A 13512-nucleotide genomic window follows, 5' to 3' on the forward strand; every position below is an offset into this window, starting at 1 on the left:
GAGGGGAGCTGCAATCTGTTTGGGTATATTCTTCCACATCTCTGCCATAATAATAATAATAATAATAATAATAATAATAATAATAATAGTATAATATAATAATAAAATCAGAAACTCCTCAAAGCACAGCAGACAAAAAACCAGTACCAGAAAACTGCACTACAAACTAGAGCTGACAGCTGGCACAACAAAACATTGCATGGAAAGTTCCTTGACAAAATTGAAGGAAAAGCTGATAAGGAGAAGACCTGGCTCTGGCTCACGAATGGGACCCTGAAGAAGGCGACAGAAGGCCTGATCCTTGCAGCCCAGGAGCAAGCCATCAGAACAAAGGCAATTAATAATAATAATAATAATAATAATAATAATAATAATAGACCTGGCTCTGGCTCACAAATGGGACCCTGAAGAAGGAGACTGAAGGCCTGATCCTTGCAGCCCAGGAGCAAGCCATCAGGGCAAAGGCAATTCAGGCCAAGATCGAAAAATCAGCTGATGACCCAAAATGCAGACTCTGCAAGGAAACCAACGAAACCATTGATCACATCCTCAGCTGCTGTAAGAAAATTGCACAGACAGACTACAAACAGAGGCACAACTCTGTGTCCCAAATGATTCATTGGAACTTATGCCTCAAGCACCACCTCCCAGCAGTAAAGAACTGGTGGGATCACAAACCTGCAAAAGTATTGGAAAATGAGCACACAAAGATACTGTGGGACTTCCAAATCCAGACTGACAAAGTTCTGGAACACAACACACCAGACATCACAGTTGTGGAAAAGAACAAGGTTTGGATCATTGATGTTGCCATCCCAGGTGACAGTCGCATTGATGAAAAACAACAGGAAAAACTCAGCCGCTATCAGGACCTCAAGATTGAACTTCAAAGACTCTGGCAGAAACCAGTGCAGGTGGTCCCGGTGGTGATGGGCACACTGGATGCCGTGCCAAAAGATCTCAGCCGGCATTTCGAAACAATAGACATTGACAAAATGACGATCTGCCAACTGCAAAAGGCCACCCTACTGGGATCTGCACGCATCATCCGAAAATACATCACACAGTCCTAGATACTTGGGAAGTGTTTGACTTGTGATTTTGTGATATGAAATCCAGCATATCTATCTTGTTTGCTGTGTCATCATAAAATAATAAAGGCCACCCGACTGGGATCTGCGCGCATCATCCGAAAATACATCACACAGTCCTAAACGCTGCGGAAGTGTTTAACTTGTGATTTTGTGATACGAAATCCAGCATATCTATCTTGTTTGCTGTGTTGTTGTGTCAATAATAATAATAATAATAATAATAATAATAATAATAATACTTTATTTTTCTATCCTGCCACCATCTCCGCGAAGGGACTCGGGGCGGCTAACATGGGGCCAAGCCCAGAACAAAAACAAAATATAACAGTTACAAACAAGTATCTAAGGCTAAAAACAATGATACAGCAGTCAAATAAAATCAATTAAAACATAACCCATAATAACCAAGAATAAATGTAATGATACAAACATCAACCACTATAGATAAAAAGGGGTTGGGCATATAAAATACACAATTTCAAGGCATTATTAGTAAAGTGCATGGACAAGTGTCAGAGAGACACTTAAGGAAAGACTTGGCCTATTATATCAAGTCCAAAACCCAAAGGACTTATTCAGGCCTTAAATAAAATGGGTTCTGGTGTTATGAGTATGATCGAATTAATTCTATTTGGATTCTAGGTTTCCTCCCTGAGTTCAAAAGCCCTGCAGCTTTTCCCAAACTCAGATGGTCTTCCACCTTTTCCATCCCCTCCCTTTGCCTTTTATCTTTTTCCAACCTCCTTTGATTTGCTTTTATAGAAAACTTTGGGGCCGGCAAGAGCATTGCACCTGGCTGAGCGAGGACGTGGAGCGTGCCAAGGGGCCTGAGATGTCTTTCTTCTCCGTCTGCTGCAGTGCGCTGCAATGCACTTGCAGCAGATCCGAAGATGGGATGGGGAAACTGCAGCACGCAAAGCGGGAAGAGTTGCAGAGGGAACACATTAAAACACCTCACCTGCCTCCCGGCTGACGGACAACTTGCTCAGCAAGAAATGCACTAGAAATGACAGTGTTGGTGCCCTTCGTTGCCTCTTTCTCCCCACAAGTAGGGCTTCTGTCAATGCCGCTTCACCGCTGGAGCTGCAAATCAAAAATACGCACTGCAAATAATTAAATTTGAAGCTGCTGCATTCACTACACAGTGAGTCTGTTTAGACAAAAATACGCTATGAGACATTCCTGGACATACGGTGGAAATATGAAACTGAGGATAACCGTGAACTCTATTTGAATGAATTATTTCTTAAAGAAGCATATCATGGGAGACCTAGAAAATGCCCAACGAGTTGCTTAACACCCATTGATCCAGGCAAGGAATCTTTTCAGGAAATGGATCATTCTTGTGCCACTTTGATGATGAAGTTCATTTGGATTTTAGTCTGAACTGTAAAGGTGAACTCTACATTTGTCTCTTTGGCTGTGACTCCTTCAGCACCCTGGAGAGCATTTTTAGAGACAGCAAAGGGGTTTAGTTTGAGCATTGGGTTCAAATCCTTGCTTGCCATGGAAACCCAGTGGTTGACCTTAGGCAAGTCACACTCCCTCAGCCTCAGAGGAAGGCAACAACAAGCACCTTCTGAATAAATCTTGCCAGGAAAACCCTGTGATAGGCGGCCTTCAGGTCAGAAATGATCTGAAGGCACATCATAACAACAACAACAACAACAACAACAACAATAATACATCACACAGTCCTAGACACTTGGGAAGTGTTCGACTTGTAATTTTGTGATATGAAATCCAGCATGTCTATCTTGTTTGCTGTGTCATACAATAAAATAATAATAATCGCAGGTGACAGTTGCATTGACGAAAAACAACAGGAAAAACTCAGCCACTATCAGGACCTCAAGATTGAACTTCAAAGACTATGGCAGAAACCAGTGCAGGTGGTCCCAGTGGTGATCGGTGCATTGGGTACCATGCCAAAAGATCTCAGCCGGCATTTGGAAACAATAGACATTGACAAAATCACGATCTGCCAACTGCAAAAGGCCACCCTACTGGGATCTGCGCGCATCATCCGAAAATACATCACACAGTCCTAGACACTTGGGAAGGGTTCGACTTGTGGTTTTGTGACAAGAAATCCAGCATATCTATCTTGTTTGCTGTGTCATAATAAAATAATATCAATAATAACAGTGTACCTGTATGTGGGGGTCCCATCACTTATCATTCTTGTAGTATGGAAACAGGAATGGTAAATTATAAACCATTCCTCTTCCTGTTACTTACTTACTACTTAACTTACTAAACATATCCCTGTTTGACATCTGATTCCACCTTAAATGGGTCACTTTGGGAGCCATTGCAGTCCAAGACTGTTGCCATCGTGGAGGAGTCACAGGATCTTCCGTGTTTTTAGCCTTCCCGTTTTTCATCATTTTATGCTGTATGCCGACTTTTATGACTGTTTACTGATGTTGATGTTTTATTGATGCGACATTCGTTTTATTCTCAATATTTGTTTTATTGTTTTATTGCTGCTGTTGTATTGTTGTCGGGCATGGCCCCATGTAAGCCGCTCCGAGTCCCTCCGGGGAGATGGGGCGGGGTACAAAAATAAAGTTATTATTTTATTATGACACAGCAAACAAGATAGACATGCTGGATTTCATATCACAAAATCACAAGTCGAACACTTCCCAAGTGTCTAGGACTGTGTGATGTATTTTCAGATGATGCGCGCAGATCCCAGCAGGGTGGCCTTTTGCAGCTGGCAGATCATAATTTTGTCAATGTCTATTGTTTCCAAATGCCGGCTGAGATCTTTTGGCATGGCACCTAATGTGCCCATCACCACTGGGACCACCTGCACTGGTTTCTGCCATAGTCTTTGAAGTTCAATCTTGAGGTCCTGATAGCGGCTGAGTTTTTCCTGTTGTTTTTCGTCAATACGACTGTCACCTGGGATGGCAACATCAATGATCCAAACCTTTTTCTTTTCCACAACTGTGATGTCTGGTGTGTTGTGTTCCAGAACTTTGTCAGTCTGGATTCAGAAGTCCCACAGTATCTTTGCGTGTTCATTTTCCACGACCTTTGCTGGTTTGTGATCCCACCAGTTCTTTGCTGCTGGGAGGTGGTACTTGAGGCATAAGTTCCAATGGATCATTTGGGCCACACAGTTGTGCCTCTGTTTGTAGTCTGTCTGTGCAATTTTCTTACAGCAGCTGAGGATATGATCCATGGTTTCGTCAGCTTCCTTGCACAGTCTGCATTTTGGGTCATCAGCTGATTTTTCGATCTTGGCCTGAATTGCCTTTGTCCTGATGTCTTGCTCCTGGGCTGCAAGGATCAGGCCTTCTGTCTCCTTCTTCAGGGTCCCATTTGTGAGCCAGAGCCAGGTCTTCTCCTTATCAGCTTTTCCTTCAATTTTGTCAAGGAATTATTATTATTATTATTATTATTATTATTATTATTATTAAATTTGTCAGGGCATCTAATTTTTTGGAGGATGGTCCAATGAGAACTGTAGTTCGCTGTGTCAAATGCCTTTGCAAGGTATTTGCAGGGATAATAGGTGATGAGAACCTAACATACAATTATGTTGGTATTTACTTGACCAAAAGTAATGGATTCCAAAGATAAGAGAGTCCAACTATGGGCGAGGAAGAACTTTTTACTTAATCATCATCATCATCATCATAATTTAATTACTTATTTATCGCCCTCCATCCACGATGCTCTAGGCGATTTACAAGATAATAATAAAGGCTTTCCTTCAGTGGAGGGTTTAAAACCGAGATCAGAGCTCACCTTCCAAGTGCTTTTGCAATGGATTCTTCATAGCTGAGGGTTGGAATAGATGCCATTATCCTATGAGTTTAATTTTTCTCAACATGTGCATGCTCACTCAGAAGCAGAGTCTCTGCCTCAATGACCTTACAATCTAAACTGCACCATTGCTCTCAAACTGTGATGGATGGATAGAGGTTTGTGTGTCTGGTTGAAGGAGGAATGATCTGGCTTTCTCTTTCCAAAAATAAAGAGGCTGCCTATGTCTGGGTCATTCGATGCCTTTGATGGGAAGACTGCTTTCTTGCAAAGTACGAGATTAAATATATTAAATGTCCTTTTCTCCACCCACCCATCTCGCTCCCCCCCCCTTCCTTTCTCTTTCTCCTTTTAAACAGCTCCTGAAACCTCCTCCGGTCTCCTATCGGTGAAAGGAACTCAGTCCAGGTCCAGCCTCCTGACCAAAGCTCAAAGCCAGGGTAACTTTTGAAAAAGCATCATTCCAGGAGAGAGCCATGAACTGCATCACCAAAGCAGGTAACTTCCAATATGTCTTTGTGGGTGTGTGTAGAGTGAGCAAGTTTCAGCTAACTTGGATGCAATGAATTAGAATTATTTAGAAAAGTGTATCCTCTCCTCCTTAGAAATGAATCTTCCTAACTGACATATCTATCTATTTTCCCCATCTCCAACTTTAACCTGTCTAAATGTCTAGCTTATCTGACCGGTGCTTTCCCTTTGCTCTGTCTGCTTCTATCATGGGGAAAATGGGGAAAGACATTAAAGCTCGCAAGTGTGTGTGTGTCCGTACATATATATATAGATGCTTGGGGTTTTGCATGTGAAATTAGGAGGCTGCATTGCATGCCTACCTCCCTCTCTTTTTTTTTTTCTTCCTCTGATGCAGTCTTGCTGCAGAACTCTGGGGGAAGGAGGACATATAGAGCTGCAGAGAGTTTTTTTTCTCCCTCCTCTTTGCTGCAGAAGGAGTGTGCATTGGAGGGCATTCCCTTGCAGCAAAAGATGAAAAAAAAGGAGAGGGAGGGAAAGGAGGGAATCTCTGCCTTGCATCTTTCTGCTTCCTTCCTGCATTGCAAAGAAACCAGAGGCTGGATTGACATGCAAAAGAGCAACTCAGCACTGCAGATTTGGGAGAACTGCTGGAGCATGAATTCTTCCATGTGAAATAGGAACACACGCCAGGAGTTGCTTATTATAGAAGTTTCCTTTATTTGAGGCCCAAAAGGTTGGTTCCTCATAGGACTTGTGGGTGCCCTTATTATAACAGATGCTTCTTATTTGGGGTTTACAATAATGGTTCCTTATTGAATTGGGAGGTGCCCTTATTATAAGAGGCAACACTTATTTGATAGCTGGAAGATTGGTCCCTGGTGGCAATGGCAACTGCCCCTTATTATAAAGGTAAACGTTAAGTCCAGTCGGGACCGACTCTAGGGATTGGTGCTCATCTCCATTTCTAAGCCAAAGAGCCGGCATTGTCCATAGACACCTCCAAGGTCATGTGGCCAGCATGACCACATGGAACGCTGTTACTTTCCCGTAGAATCAGTACCTATTGATCTATTCACATTTGCATGTTTTTGAACTGCTAGGTCCGAAAATAGGAGCTGGGGCTAACAGCGGGTGCTCATTCCGCTCCCAGGATTTGAACCTGGCACCTTTTGGCCCGCAAGTTCAGCAGCTCAGCGCTTTAACACACTGTGCCATCAGGGCCCCCATTATTATAAAAATATTATTATTATTATTATTATTATTATTATTATTATTATTATTATTATTATATTGTATGACACAGCAAACAAGATAGATATGCAGGATTTTGTATCACAAAATCACAAGTCAAACACTTTCCCAGTGTCTAGGACTTAATAATAATAATAATAATAATAATAATAATAATAATAATAATAATAATAAAAGGTGCCCCTTATTCGAGGGCCAGAAGATAGGTCCCTTATAGGCATAGGAAAGTGCTTTTTATTATAAAGCAGTGGTTTTGTTTATTCGTTCAGTCGCTTCCGACTCTTCGTGACCTCATGGACCAGCCCATGCCAGAGCTTCCTGTCGGCTGTCGCCACCCCCAGTTGTACCCAACTTTTTTTTTGACCAGGGACCACTTGAGCAGGCACCGCATTGACCAGGGACCACTCTCCAACATTAGTACTAAAAGGGTTACGAATCAGTTTTTGGTCACCTTTAGATTCAGTTTGGTTATTTGGAATGCTGATTCAGAAAATTGCATTGGATAGACCACATCAGTTCTAGTTTCTGATACATAATCTATACCATCCAGTAGTCGCCATCTGTTCGTCCACATAAAACTATATTTAATAATCTAGAGCTGATGTTGTCTATTCAATGCAATATTCTGAATCAGCACCCCAAGTGATCCCAGGAACAGGCCTAAAAACGAAGACACCAAAGCGCCACCCGCTTCCAGGCGCTACATGGAACGGTTTCGCTCGGTGAGGAGGAGAAGCAGCAGTCAGGAGGCTTATTGTCTCACCTTTGAGTAGTCAGCTTCTCCCCTCCTGACATCTCCATTGCCACAGAAAATCATATTTGATAATCTAGAGCTGATGTGGTCTATTCAATGCAATATTTTGAATCAGCACCCAAGTAATCCCAGGAACAGGCCTAAAAACGAAGACACCAAAGCGCCACCCACTTCCAGGTGCTACATGGAACGGTTTCGCTCGGTGAGGAGGAGAAGCAGCAGTCAGGAGGCTTATTGTCTCACCTTTGAGTAGTCAACCTCTCCCCTCCTGACATCTCTATTGTCTCAACACTATAAGAGGGTTCATGGCACCACATGGAACGGTTTCGCTCGGGGAGGAGGAGAAGCAGCAATCAGGAGGCTTATTGTCTCACCTTTGAGTAGTCAGCCTCTCCCCTCCTGACATCTCCATTGTCTCAACACTATAAGAGGGTTCATGAGACCAGTTGCTCTTGTTGCAACGGTGTAGTAACGGTGAGGCCGCGGACCGTATTTTAGTTCTTGGGGACCACTGTTATAAATGGTGCCCCTGATTTTAGGGCCACAAGATCAGTCCCTTATTAGGGTTGTCAGATGCCCCTTATTATAAAAGGTGTCTCTTATTTGAGGGCCAGAAAATAGGCCTCTTATAGGATTGGCAGATGTCCCTTATTATAGTGGCGCCCCTTCTTTGAGTGTATATAGAGGTGTCTTAAGGCATGCAGTGAAATCCGTTTACAATTTGTTTCAATGCATATTATTATCTACTTCACATGCAGAGTCAAGGCGAGAATGTGGTGTCCTCATCTGACTTGGCTTTGTGACCTTGCTGTACAGTTTTTATGGGATGCTGAGATTCCTGATTGGCTGGAGAAGGGGCATAGGATGCTGAATAGGCAGCAAGTGGGAGCTAAATAGCGAAAAGCCTGCAGGGTCCTTTTCCAGTCCTTGTCCTCACCAAAAGTGTTTTAACGCCTACAAAATTGGCTCACAGTGTGTCAGTCTCACTAATGTGGAAGACCGACTGTATTATATGTGATCCCACACTCAAATAGAAAGGATGTACTGGGTTGCTGTGAGGACCAGGAAAGAGACAATGGGATTGGCAATTGGGTCTGAGTTCAAAACTGGTTAAACAAAGACAATTCCGTGTGTTGTCGAAGGCTTTCATGGCTGGGCTTTCATATTTTCCGGGCTGTATGGCCATGTTCCAGAAGCATTCCCTCCTGACGTTTCACCCACATTGATGGCAGGCATCCTCAGAAATTATAACGATAATAATAATAATAAATAAATAAAACATGTAGAAGTAGATAAAAAGGTGTAGTAGGGAGATGTGTAGTAAAGTTGTAATGGAAAAGTCTAAAACTGATAAGAAATATGCATAAAGATGTTTTGATTCTGATTTTTCTTTATTGTTGGATTGCATACAGTGTGATATGTCTGGGATACTGTAAAATGAGGAAAGAATGTATACTTATACATTTTGAATTATAAATTAATAATAATAATATTGAAAATAAAGCATGTATAGGTAGATGAAGGGTGTGTAGTGGAGAGATGTATAGTGAAGTTGTAATGGAAAAGTTAAAAGACTGATGGGAAATATGCTTGGGGATGTTTTTGATTTTGTTGTTGTTGTTGTTGGATTGTATGCAACGTGATGTGTTTGAGATATTGTAGAATGAGGAAAATGTGAGCTTGTACATTTGGATTGATAAATTAATAAATATATATATATTAAAATCACAAAAAAAGAAATTGTGAGATCTGTTGAAAACTATTGTTTATTGTTACTATATCTGTGGAATAATGTCCAGGGTGAGAGAAAGAACTCTTATCTGTTGAAGGCAAGTGTGAATGTCGCAATTGGCCAGCTTGATTATCATTGAATGGCCTTGCAGCTTCAAAGCCTGGCTTTGAAAGATACAAAAGATGAAATTTATTTGTTTATTTACAGTATTTACAGTATTTATATGCACTTTAACTATTGATGGCTAATGATGCACTTTGGCTATTGCAATATACCAATCAATCCATCATTTCCAACCATGGAGTTGGGTGGGACCCCAAAGGGCATCTAGACTAGCTGTCCCCAAGCAGGAATATACAACTAAAGCACTCTGGAAAGACGCCCATTTAAAGATTAAGAGTCCACTGTCAAACGGTTCTGATGGTTCTGATAATCCACTGTGCTGGTGGTGATAAGTCCGCCCTGGGTTTTACTTTGAACTTGAGGAGAGCTATCCAAGGTGCTGTGCACATTCCAAGGCCAAGGCTCAGGACTTGGATAACTTTCAAATTCGGACCTAGAGGGTGGGTTCCCCAATTCGCTTTGCTCTTCAACCTCCGACTGAAGCCTCACAGAAGATAGGAAGGGAATTGTCTTTGGTTGTATGGTTTGTATATATTCCTCACAACCTCTGAGGATGCCTGCCATAGATGTGGGCGAAACGTCAGGAGATAATACTTCTGGAACATGGACATATATTCCTCACAACCTCTGAGGATGCCTGCCATAGATGTGGGCGAAACGTCAGGAGATAATGCTTCTGGAACATGGACATATATTCCTCACAACCTCTGAGGATGCCTGCCATAGATGTGGGTGAAACATCAGGAGAGAATGCTTCTGGAACATGGACATATATTCCTCACAACCTCTGAGGATGCCTGCCATAGATGTGGGTGAAACATCAGGAGAGAATGCTTCTGGAACATGGACATATATTCCTCACAACCTCTGAAGATGCCTGCCATAGATGTGGGTGAAACGTCAGGAGAGAATACTTCTGGAACATGGACATATATTCCTCACAACCTCTGAGGATGCCTGCCATAGATGTGGGCGAAACGTCAGGAGAGAATGCTTCTAGAACATGGCCATACAGCCCGCAAAACATGAAAGTCCGGCCATGAAAGCCTTCCACAACACATGGAATTGTCTTTGTTTAACCAGTTTTGAACTCAGACCCAATTGCCAATCCCATTGGCTCTTTCCTGGTCCCCAGGCAGCAACATATCTTGAGCCACCCCGGCTCCAAAGGCAAAGGAAGCGCATGTTGTTTTAATTTGCCAATCCAGAGAAAAACAACAGTGAAGTCAGGGCCAGCTCATCTCCGGGTGGCTTCCTTTTCCTAACCGCAGCCCCTTCCTTCCGTCTCTCCTCTGCCCTGAATAACCTCTGAGTAACCGGGGAGCGCTCTCTCGAACTCGGATCCTGGCAGCACGCTCCCAGTGACTAATGGCAAAGTGTGTTTGGAAATCCTTTCATACTCAGATCTCTCTCTCCCACTCTCAATAAGGTCATCACACAATCCATTTGCAGGTCTCTGTCCCATCTTGCAGGAGCAGTGCACAAAATGCCATTTAATCCAAGTGCCTGCATTGCATTACTTGGCAAAGATAAGAACCTCTGTGTTCATTAATGTCCAAGGAAGAAGTTATTACATTGCAGTCAAAGGAGTGGGACTGGCCACCAATTAGCATTGACTAGCCTTGCAGCTTCAAAGCCTGGCTGCTTCATGCCACATTGTTGTCTGATGCCATGATTTCCAAGCAGTAAAAATTTGGATTTTTTTCATCATAGCAATAACATTTTCCTACACCTATTTTTAAAATAACTGTTCTTTGTATTTTATAATTACCAGACGAATAAAACTCACATGGTGCTGTCGTATTATTACAGTTTCCTTCTACTAGTGGAATTATTTTTTGTTTTTCCTGCGTTGGCTCCCAGTAGTATTTCTAATGTCCTGAGAACTTAACGATAAATACAATTACAGAAGAGTCTCACTTATCCAACATTCGCTTATCCAACGTTCTGGATTATCCAACGCATTTTTGTAGTCAATGTTTTCAATACATCGTGATATTTTGGTGCTAGATTCATAAATACAGTAATTACTACATAGCATTACTGCCTATTGAACTACTTTTTTCTGTCAAATTTGTTGTCTAACATGATGTTTTGGTGCTTAATTTGTAAAATCATAACCTAATTTGAAGTTTCATAGGCGTTTCCTTAATCCCTCCTCATTATCCAAGATACTCGCTTATCCAAGCTTCTGCCAGCCCGTTTAGCTTGGATAAGTGAGACTCTACAGTAGTTAAAAAATTCTAAAATCAGGACAGTAAATTAAAAAAAAAAAAACAATACTGAGGAAACAGGAATTCCAGACAGGAAGCAGTCAGGGCCAGCTAACACCTTCCCACAAAGGATTCCCCCAGGCAGACAGACTTTGACGCTGCAAGGCCAATCAATGCTAATCAAGGTGGCTGATGGCAACATTCACAGACATGCGTTATTTCTCCCACCCTGGACATTATTTCACAGATATATAAACCTCAATTACAGTAGAGTCTCGCTTATCCAACATAAATGGGCCAGCAGAATGTTGGATAAGCGAATATGTTGGTTAATAAGGAGGCATTAAGGAAAAGCCTATTAAACATCAAAATAGGTTATAATTTTACATGATGTTTTTGTGCTTAATTTGTAAAATAACCTAATTTGAAATTTAATAGGCTTTTCCTTAATTCCTCCTTATTATCCAAGATATTCGCTTATCCAAGCTTCTGCTGGTCTGTTTAGCTTGGATAAGTGAGACTCTACTGTACTTTAATTGCCATGGCTCAATGCTATACAGTGATCAAAGTTGTACTTTAACAAGAACTTTAGCTTTCTCTTCCCCAAATCCAAGGATTTGAAGGAAAATGCCACACTGGGTTGCTGTGAGTTTTCCAGGCTGTCTGGCCGTGTCCCAGAAGCATTCTCTCCTGACGTTTCACCCATATCTATGGCAGGCATCCTCAGAGGTTGTGAGGTCTGTTAGAAACTAGGCAAGTGGAATTTATATACAGTAGAGTCTCACTTATCCAAGCTAAACGGGCCAGCAGAACGTTGGATAAGTGAATATGTTGGATAATGAGGGATTGAGGAAAAGCCTATTAAACATCAAATTAGGTTATGATTTGACAAATTAAGCACCAAAACAACAAATTTGACGAAAAAGGTAGTTCAATACGCAGTAATGTTATGTTGTAATTACTGTATTGGTGAATTTAGCACCAAAATATCACGATATATTGAAAACATACATTGGATAAACCAGAACCTTAGATAAGTGAGACTTGGATAAGTGAAACTCTACTGTATCTGTGGAATGATGTCCAGGGTGGAAGAAAGAACACTTCTCTGTTTGAGGCTAGTGTGAATGAATGTTCCAATTAGCCACCAATTAGCATTGACTAGCCTTGCAGCTTCAAAGCCTGGCTGCTTCATGCCACATTGTGGTCTGATGCCATGATTTCCAAGCAGTAAAAATTTGGATTTTTTCATAATAGCAATAACATTTTCCTACACCTATTTTTAAAATAACTGTTCTTTGTATTTTACAATTTCCAGACTAATAAAACTCACATGGTGCTGTCTTATTACAGTTTCCTTCTACTAGTGGAATTATTATTTGTTTTCCCCGGGTTGGCTCCCAGTAGTATTTCTAATGTCCTGAGAACTTAACGATAAATACAATTAACACAATGTTTTCAGTCATTTTTGGTGAATTTGTACAAAAGCCCACATTTCTTCATGTTTGGGAGGGGAAGGACTTGAATGTACTGCAATTGCAGGTCATATTTGTTTGTAGAAAATGCCACATAATTATCTCATGCTATATTTATCAGCTAGTAATCTATACACATAATAAAAATGAAAATATGTATGTGTGTATGTGCCTGGGGTGTCCATTTCCACAAACAGCTACTCAGAAGACGATCTGAAGAGAAACCAGAGTATTCTGGGGATGCTTTTAACTAATAGTGGTTTTTTTATATCCAATGTGTTCCCTGCTCGGGTTTTAATAATGCTGAACTTACTTGGTTTTATCTTGTTTTTAATTATGTTGGTGCTAATCCATGAAATATGTAGTATTTGAAGGGCATATCCTGACATTGATATTTGCAGCATTTTAATGTTTTAATGATTTATATAGGGTTTTAATGTCATGTTTTATATTGTATTTGATGGTCTGGCTTTTGTGTATTTGTTTGTCTTGCATGCGAAAGACCTATGGTCTAAGCCAGGGGTCCTCAAACTTTTTAATCTGAGGGCCGGTCCACAATCCTTCAGACTGTTGAGGGACCGGATTATCATTTGAAAATAAAATTCAACAAATT

The 13512-nt window shown here is 41.3% G+C and overlaps 1 protein-coding gene across 2 annotated transcripts in view; it reads left to right on the forward strand.

Annotated features, from left to right (window-relative positions):
• ankrd65 (ankyrin repeat domain 65) overlaps positions 1-13512 on the forward strand; it is a 136228-nt gene that overhangs the window by 72732 nt on the left and 49984 nt on the right. For both annotated transcript variants that reach the window (XM_062965845.1, XM_062965846.1), the window contains exon 2: positions 5237-5375. The gene's annotated coding sequence lies outside the window, so the exon portion shown is untranslated. The remainder of the gene's footprint in view (positions 1-5236; positions 5376-13512) is intronic.

This window comes from Anolis carolinensis, unplaced genomic scaffold (genome assembly GCF_035594765.1).
Source record: "Anolis carolinensis isolate JA03-04 unplaced genomic scaffold, rAnoCar3.1.pri scaffold_15, whole genome shotgun sequence".
Taxonomy (NCBI): Eukaryota; Metazoa; Chordata; class Lepidosauria; order Squamata; family Dactyloidae; genus Anolis; species Anolis carolinensis.